Genomic DNA, 8,597 nt, shown 5'->3' with positions numbered 1-8,597 from the left:
ACAAGATCTAGGAGCAGAAGCAGAAGTATAGCCCTGCCTGTCTCCAGGGCAGAATGAGAATCAACTCTGTGATGGGGTCAGGAGCGGGTGTGCAAGTCAAGTGAGGGAAGGGTTCCTGCTTTGAGCTCTCAGATAGTTTCAAGCAAAAACACTGGGCCTTCCTCCGTGGCTCTATATACACATTGTAGGGCCAAGAAATGTGTAATCCATTTTTCCCCTATTTTAAGGTGTCTTTCAAAAAATTAAAAAAAAATTTTTCTTTAATGTTTATTTATTTTTGAGACAGAGACAGAGCATGAGCAGGGGAGGGGCCGAGCAAGAGAGGGAGACACAGAATCCCAAGCAGGCTCCAGGCTCTGAGCTGTCAGCACAGAGCCCAACACAGAGCTCGAACTCACGGACCATGAGATCATGACCTGAGCCGAAGTGGGACGCTTAACCGGCTGAGCCACCCAGGCGCCCCTTAAGGTATCTTTAAAAATAAATCTTACTGAAGTTGGGACTGTCTTACAATCCATACGTATATTTAATGCGTCCTTCTTTCCTGAGAAGTTGTTATTTGAGCATTTTTGAATCGGCACAGTGTACCATTGGGAAAGTTTCTCGACAATGTGTATTTCATCAGAAATCTACCTAAAGAAATATTTGAAAAAAACAAAACAACCCCAACATTCTCTTCTTTGTGATTCTATTGAATCCATCAGCAGGTGACATCGCACCTTGTCTCTGGCGTCCTGGCAGCTGAAGTGGAATAGAGACAGGCTATTAAATCGGTTTTAAAACATTCAGAACATCGGGTTCTTGGCTGGGAGGGGGAAAAATACCCCACTTAACACGAGATGTTACTCCTTCAAAGGAGAGCCCTGCTCCATAAAGAGAATTTGGAGGGAGGCTTTTGTTCTGCGGGGACAACATCTGGATTTGAATGCCCATCCTCAAAAGGAGATTTCCCGTAATGGACGGAACTCAAAACCACTCAGAGCCCAAGGACCCGCGAGTTTGCAAAAGCAGACACTTCCCGCGCCGCCGAGGGCCCTTGTGTCCCCGCAGGCGTGCTGGCAGGTCGCTGCTGGGCTCGCAGGGGGGCAGCTACCCTTCCTGCTGAAAGCCTCCCCACCCCACTCTGGGAACCGGGGGCCTGAATTCATCTAGAAACGTGTGTGGTTTCAGGAGGCTCTTATGATAAAGCTGCCAAGGAGATCCTGCCATGAAAGAGCGTTTAGAGACGGGAAGAAGGAAGCTAGGCCAATGCCGTGGGCTCTGGCCGCGGGGTTTGTAACGGGTGCTGCGTGGAGCCCGGCCACCTGCGGACCGTGCCGGGTTCGAACCCCCTGGCGTGCCGGTCCCTTCCCGCGTGACCTTGGGCGAGTTGTGTAACCTCTGGGCCCCGCGACTCCCCTTCCTGGAGCCCGGGGCTTGCTGGGACGAAGCCCCTTGAAGGGCTGACATCAGGGACGACGCGTCTTGGCCGGCGATGCTCCCTTTCCCGAGTCCTGGCGGGCGCGGGGCTGTGTCGCCCCCCCCCACCCCCACCCCCGACCCGACCCAGTGGCCTAGCTCCTCCAGCATCTGTCCCGCTGCCCCGGTCCCCGCGCTCCCAGGGCCCGCCAGACCCTCGCTGGCTCCCAGCTCTGCGGCCCCGGTCCTCCGGTGGCACGGCCCGTGGGCTGGCCTGTGGCGCCCCCTCCTGGTGACCGCAGGGAGGCCGGGCGCCTGGGACACCAGGCCTCTCATCTCTGAACCAGAGAAGTCTTTTCTGGTGTCTAACCTGGATCTCCCCCGGGGGCCCTTAGAAGACTGATGGGGCAGCCGAGGGTAGCTTGCTCTCCCCTCTGCCTTAGAAAATCAGGTCAGGACGGGCAGGGTAAGGAACCAGGTCCAGAGTCATTGCCGCCCTCATCCTGCGGGCTCATCTTCCTCTGTCCCTCAGCTCGCCTCTTCTCTGGACGGCTCCTGATTCCCCATGAGAGGTCACACTGTCCCCTCCATGCTCCCACCACTCACATTCTGGAATGGTGGCTCCATGTTTGTTCTCGGTGCCGGGCTGCGAGCCCCCAGCCTGGCTTTCTCCCCAGCACCAGGCACGCTGCCTGGCACGTCAGTGGTGTTCAGGGCGTGGTTGGTGACTCCAGTTGACTTGGGAAGGTGTCCCAGGTCTTCCTTGGTTTTAGAAAGGGTCTGGGCAGGCCGAGGAGGAGGCCAAGCCCTGAGGCTTGACTGATGAGGGACCTGGGCCGTCCCTCTCTAGCGTCCCGGGCCCCTCAGGCTCTGACCTCCCAGGCAGGGTTACCCCTCCCTCCATTCAGACAGCCGCTCACTCAAGGCTGGACCATGTATGGACCCCTCCTCATCCAACTCGGCCACTGATTACCCACCCTGGGCCCATCCATCCAGCGTGGCTGCCCTGCTTAACCCTCCTGGGCTCTGACACCCACTCCAGGCTTCCCTGCGCGTGGGCGCCGCCTCAGCCCATTTGCACGCCGACACCTCCCTTTGGTACAGGCTGCCCGTTTGTAACAGATGCTCCCTCACCCTGCAGGGGCTCTGATGTCTGTGCCAAGCTGCTTCTCACGTGGATCCCTCCTCACCTTACTCTGAAACCCTGCTTGTCCTTTCTGCATCCCGCCTCCCTGCAAGTAGGTGTCTCCCTTGTTCTGCTGTACTTAAGGGCTTTAGGATGGGTGGGGGAGGGAGGAAGGAGGAAGGAAGGAAGGAAGGAAGGAAGGAAGGAAGGAAGGAAGGGAGGAAGGGAGGGAAGGTGGAAGGGAAGGAAGGAGGGAAGGGAGGGAGGGAATGTAGGAAGGGAGGGGGAGAGGGAGAGAAGGTAGGAGGGAAGGAAGGGAGGAGAGAAGGAAGGGAGGGAGGGAGGGAGGGAGGAAGAGGAGGAACAGAGCAGTGTTTTTGAAAACAACATTTTAACCGTGGAAACTTTTGTGCAAGCAATTATCTTGGATTATGTAAAATAGAAGATGCTCTGGTTGAAGAGAGAGGGAGGGAGGGAGGGAGGGAGGGATAGAGAAAGACGGGGGAAGAGAGAGGGAGAAAAGAACAGAGAAGGGGAGAGCAGGAGGAAGGGGGAGAAAGAGAGAGCTTGTGAGTATACCTGGAACCCCGCCCACTTGGCCCCACTGTCTCAGAACCGTCATTAAGTGCTAGGGGTTCCTTGGTGTACAGTTTGGGAACCACTGGAAAAGACATCTGCCAAGAAGAAATGATACCGCTCTGCGGGCACTAAGGTGTCCTTTCGGAGCTTTTCCGAGAAGCAGCCCTTGAGGTAGCTGGCTCATCTTCTGCCCTGAGGTTGATGGAGCTGGGGACCCGTGGTGGCTCTCGGCCAAGGAGGTGTCACTGGGGGGCCCTGGGCAGGTGTGGGGGCCTGCAGGAAGCGGGTCAGGGTCTGCAGGACATCGGCTGTGAGCTACGGGGCTTGCGTGTGCTGAGGTGGGGGGCAGACCCCTTCTCCATCACGCCCCTCTGTAATTCTCTGTGTCCCCATCTCTGCTCCCGTCCGGGAACAGAACCTGGGAATTCTGTTTTGCTGGCTGGAGATGTCACTCATCTGGCATCTGTTTGCTGGTTTGGTTTGATCTTTGCAACCACTGGTGAGATAATCCACTGCCCCCACCCACCAAGGGAAGAAGAGGAAGTTAGGGTCAGAGGTGGCGTAAACTTCCCTCTGGTGTGCAGAGAAGAGGCCAGGAGTCCCAACAGACTCCAATCCCAGCACCTTCCCTGAGCCCTGGGTCTTTCCCCAGGCCTCTCCCAGCCCCATGTGAGCCGAGTGTGAGGTTAGGGCTTCGGGGTAGGATTCAGTAGTCAGGCAGAAGACAGGTCAGGGGTCAGGGCCGTTCCCCAGCACCCTGGGGCCAGCTCTGAGGCCCCTCACTGGGGTGGGGGATTTGAAATGGGATGACCATCCAGTGAGTCATCCACACTAGGGACACCTTTGAGAACGAAAGGGAGTGCCATTAATAATTATGCCGTGGCAACAGCCAAGGAATGGGTGGTAAGGTCACTCTGTTATGGAACCACCTGCCCTGCCCCTTCTCCACCTCCGCAACCCCAGACACCTGGACCCGATACAGAACAGCAGCGATTCACTGGGCAGCTGGCTGTGCTGGGCACTCTGTGAAGCTTGTTTCATTGGCTCTCCATGACAACATGTGGCGGATCCAGTTATCGTTCCCATTTTATTGACGGAGAGACTGAGACCCAGAAGACTCTTGCCCAAGGACACACCGCTGGTAGCAGTTGGTGGAGCTGGGGATTGAACCCAGGGAGACTGGCTTTCCTTGGAAGGATTATAATAAAATGTTAATGGGTTAGTTTAGACCACAAGAATCGTGCCACGGAATGGGGTTCCCCAAGCCTCGGTTCAGACCTGCCCCTAGTCTCTCTTAGCTGGCTTTAGCTTAGGGACATCATTAAAAGGACGACTTTGAGTGGTAAGGGGATGTGTAGAGAGGGAGGCGGACAGGTGCACTCAGCAGAGGGGAATGTGTTAGGAGCGTGGAGTGGAAGAGTAGCAGCAGAATGAAGATAATAAAAGCTAGCATTTATGAAGCACTTACTGCATACCGGGTTCTGTTTTAAGGGTTTCTCAACGTATCAACCTACTTCATCCTCACAACTTTATAAACTAACATTACTATTCCCACTTTACAGATGAGAACGTTGAGGTCACTTGCCCTTTCTTACAGAGCTAGTAAGTGGTAGAGTCAAGGCCACGCAGTTGGCTTACCTACCAGGCTTGTCCTGACGAAGAGGATGCTGCTGGCCCCGGGGTGGGGGTGGGGGTGGGGGGCCGAATCCCTCCAGCTTGATTCCTCTGTCACCCAGCGGGCCGATTTTCAGGGAGGCCGGAGTCCACGGTTCAGCCTTCTGGGGGCACCAGGCGAGAGCGTCCACTGACTGCCCCTTCGGCTCCCCTGTGGTCTCCCTGCAGGGGTGCGGGCCGCACGGAGGTGGGGCAGGTTCCTGGCTCTCTCCGCGGCAGCTCATTTTCATTCATTTTGTTTAAATGCTTCTCGCTCTCTGTTTTTAAATCTAATTTTTCAGCTTCTTTTTTATCTTCACTCAAGTTGCTTTAATGAAACGAAAATGTGTCTGTTTCCCTCTGCTGGAGCTGCCCGGGGAATTTCAATATAAAACAAACAAGTTGGCTTTTAAAATTAAAATTTTATGGGTGGCATTTCCTCATTTAATGGGAGGCACAAAAGGCTGGAGTAAAACCAATTAACACGGGGTTGGGACTCGGTGTTCAGCAAAATTAAACATCAGCAGCGCGGTGTGCAGGGAGCCCTTCGCGGCGGCTGGGGGAGGTGCTCAGACTGGCCGCGGTGGGGGTGGGGGAGGAGGGGGGGTACACAGCAGGTGCAGGCCTCAGGCCCCCCCCCCCCCCCTGCGCCCAGCACCCCAGGCCCGGGTGACCTTGGCACAGTCACCCGGCAGGCGGTTGTGGGGGTGGGCAAACAGGGGATGGCTGCTTCAGATTCCCGGCGCTCTGAACCCCGAGTTTGGGGAGACAGCCGTGCATATAGCTAAGGCCTCGGCAAGGGCCAGAATTCACTCGATAGTCCTCTTCAGGGACAGTATGAGTCCCATCCCTGAAGGCGATGGCCTGGTCTTGATCGTGGCCGTGCCCCAGGTCCCAGACGGTGCCAGGAGTGTGGTAGGTGCCCCTCCCCCCCAAATCCTCGGTGACTGAACAATGACTTTATTTGAGCAAACAAGAGTAATGGACCAGTGAATCACTCAGAGAGCTTATCAGCCAGTGCAGGGTTTTGTTGTTGTTGTTGTTTTTTGGCAGAAAAGGTGCAAAATGCCACCCAAGATCCCAGGAGGGAGGGGCAGTGTCGGTGGGACCGCCCTGGGAGAGCGGCTTTGGGGACCCCGCGAGGGCGGAGCGAACAGCTCCGGGGTGGGGGGGCGGGGAAGGCACCCCAGGTGAGTGGGCGGGGCCGACTTAAGAGTGGGAGGAGGAGCTTCCTTTTCTCCCGGTAAGTGAGGGTTGTTGGAAGTTCCAAAGCAGGTTGATACATACCGTCGGAGGTGGTTTCTGGAAAACCGATTCTGGAGGCTGGTGGGAGGGGAAGGAGGCGTCAGCTAGGTGTAGTGGCTTTAGTCCAGGCTGCGCCGAGGGCCTCAGGCTGGATGGTCCTGGTGACCTGTGGCTGCCGGGGTCCGGGAGAGAAGGCTTGGGAGTGGGTGGGGCCCTCCTCTGAGTTGGGGAGCCCCAGAGGAGGAGCAGGATGAAAGGTGAGGAATTCAGTATGGTACCCGCTCCCCCCTTCCCCATCGACCTGATTGTGCTGGGGATACAGGAGTAGATTTCAGACTGACAGTCACAACGAGATCCTGTAACTACCGGCCGGGGTCCTGCAGCCCCAGCCGGCCCCCAGGAATGCAGGCCTCGCAGCTTCAGAGAAAGGGTCTGGACTACCCTTTCTGATCCCTTTACCTCCCTCCTTCCCCCACTGACTCTTTCTGAACCCCACTGGGGCAGCTTTCTCCCCACCTTTTCTGCCCTCTGACCCCTGACTCTAGGGAGAGGGCCACTCTGGTTACCAGAATCCCCAGAGCAGCAGTAAGATGGGGGAAGCCACGTGCCCCACCTGCCCTGAGTCAGGAAATGGAGCTGGAAGCCACCGGGATGCTTTGTCCTCCCCAGCCAGGCCTTTGGACCCATAAATACACCCCAGAGCCCTGCAGGCCCTGGAGAGACCTCCATCTGGGGTACCGACAGTGGGTGCCAGGCTCAGGCTCTCTTGGGAGAGTGTCTTTGAGGGAACTTGAGGTCAGAGGAAGAGGCTTTGTGATGCAGGTGTGTGCTCTGAAGGGTCCCTCCAAGGTCTATCTGAGGCTCCAGGTGAGGGTCTCTTTGAGACCAATTTGAGAACCTGTCTGAGGTTTATTTGTAAGTCTCTTTGAGGCCTGTTTGAAGGCCCAAACCCTGTCTGGGATGGCCTGAGGGCCGGTAGCTTGAAACCCATAAAAACGGCCTCAGGCCACGGCTGATATTGACCCTTCTTCCTCCAACACAACAAAGAGAGTAAGTCTGGCCAAGCTTGAAGTGCGTTCTTTTGGCCAGGGGGCTGTTGGAGGGGCTGGAGTCTTTCCTCCGGTGATGGATGAAGTTTTACCAAACCACAAAGCAGTTGGCCAGAGCTCCCCTGTTCCATCCCAACAACCAGCTGGCTGACCTTGACAAATCTGGCAAAGGCAACGGTTTTTGAGGACCGCACCACCTGTCCACTTCCGGGGAGAGAGACACACGATGTGCCTTATCTGAAATGGGTTTTTAGGTATGAATAGGAGTTCACCTGGTGAACGAGGTAGGGACAGTATTGACCTAGTGACACCAGTGGAGACACAGAAATGCACACCAGTTCTCTGTGGGCTAAGAGAACTGGCTACAAGTGCTTCAGTTTTCCCAGAGTCCAGAACGTGCAAGAGCCAGGCATGCCCGTACCACACAAAATAACGCAAGAGAAAGAACCTTGCAAACCGTACGGAGCTACACGAAATGAGGCATTGCTGTTAACCACCCATCTCTCTTGTTTGTTGTGGGAACCAAATGAGTCAAGATGTGTGAAGATGAATTGTAAGCTGGAAAAGTGTTTATAAAAATGTTAATGAATACATTTAGAGAGTAGGTAGACCAAGTGTGAGGATGTGGAAATGGAGTAGACAATTAAAATATCTGCTAATTTCTCTCTTGAATTCACATTTTAGGAAATGTTTATAAACTGAGCATTCTAATTACTTTTCCAAAACCCTCACACCTCTTCTCAGATGAATACACTCTTAAGAATTATAGGATCTATTAAAAACATTGTCGATTTCCTGGCATTATCAGCTGGGACTCTTTATATGGCAAATTACAGAACACCCATTGCAAAGGGGCCTAACCAGTAAAAGCAAGGTAGAGTTTATGGGATTGGAAAGTCCGGGGGTAGCAGGAGCCTCGATAGGTCTGATCCAGAGTGAGTTACACCTGATGTTCAGGCCGGCTTCTCTGTGTTGGATGCCAATGGCTCCTAGGCTGCTTCCTTCAAATTCCGGGAGAGAGACGGGGTGCCCTTTGGCCAACCATCCAACAGAATTCCTGAGCTTCACTTCTGCTTGGACCGAGTTGGGTCATGTGGGTGGGGAACATCAGGGCCTATTTGGCGTGGGTCTGGATCAAATGCCCATTCGTAAAATGATCACTGGGATACCAAGGAAGGTGGAAGGGGCGCCTACTGTACCTGGTCGCTTGGGTGGACCTCTGGGCTTCAGGTGTGCGGACCTGCAGCTGTGTTCGGTTTCTGCCCCGGTTGCTGGTTCCTCATCTAAACTTTCTGTTCCTTATGGCTCCTCCCTTGCAGACATGATACTGGTCCAGGCTCCCCCCATCACCCCACACAGTTTACTCTGATCTTTTTTGTTTTGTTTTTGTTTTTAACTGCTAACTTAGTCCCTAGCCTCTTTGCTCACCAATAAATTTTTCTCGACAGCTATTCAAAAGCTCGACACGTTTAATCGTAGCAAAGAAGACGTAGTACAGCCAATGTGATAAGACAGAAAACATGATTACAAAACTTAGCTGTGGGAAA

General features: G+C 54.6%; 1 long non-coding RNA gene across 4 annotated transcripts; it reads right to left on the bottom strand.

The window, feature by feature from the left end:
- Positions 1 to 4,176: 4,176 nt before the first annotated feature.
- On the bottom strand, positions 4,177 to 6,757 carry LOC122241119. 4 transcript variants are annotated; one of them, XR_006221094.1, is made up of 4 exons: positions 6,615 to 6,757; positions 6,044 to 6,220; positions 4,742 to 5,125; positions 4,177 to 4,291 (listed from the first exon to the last, which is right to left on the bottom strand). It is a non-coding gene; the product is annotated as an uncharacterized LOC122241119 (long non-coding RNA). The 4 variants fall into 4 exon arrangements; XR_006221095.1 differs by having other exon boundaries at positions 4,746 to 5,125; XR_006221097.1 differs by having other exon boundaries at positions 6,044 to 6,196.
- Positions 6,758 to 8,597: the final 1,840 nt, after the last annotated feature.

Source organism: Panthera tigris, chromosome C1 (genome assembly GCF_018350195.1).
Source record: "Panthera tigris isolate Pti1 chromosome C1, P.tigris_Pti1_mat1.1, whole genome shotgun sequence".
NCBI lineage: Eukaryota > Metazoa > Chordata > Mammalia > Carnivora > Felidae > Panthera > Panthera tigris.
The sequence above is the reverse complement of the archived record's forward strand: the minus strand, read 5'-3'. Positions and strand labels throughout refer to the sequence as shown.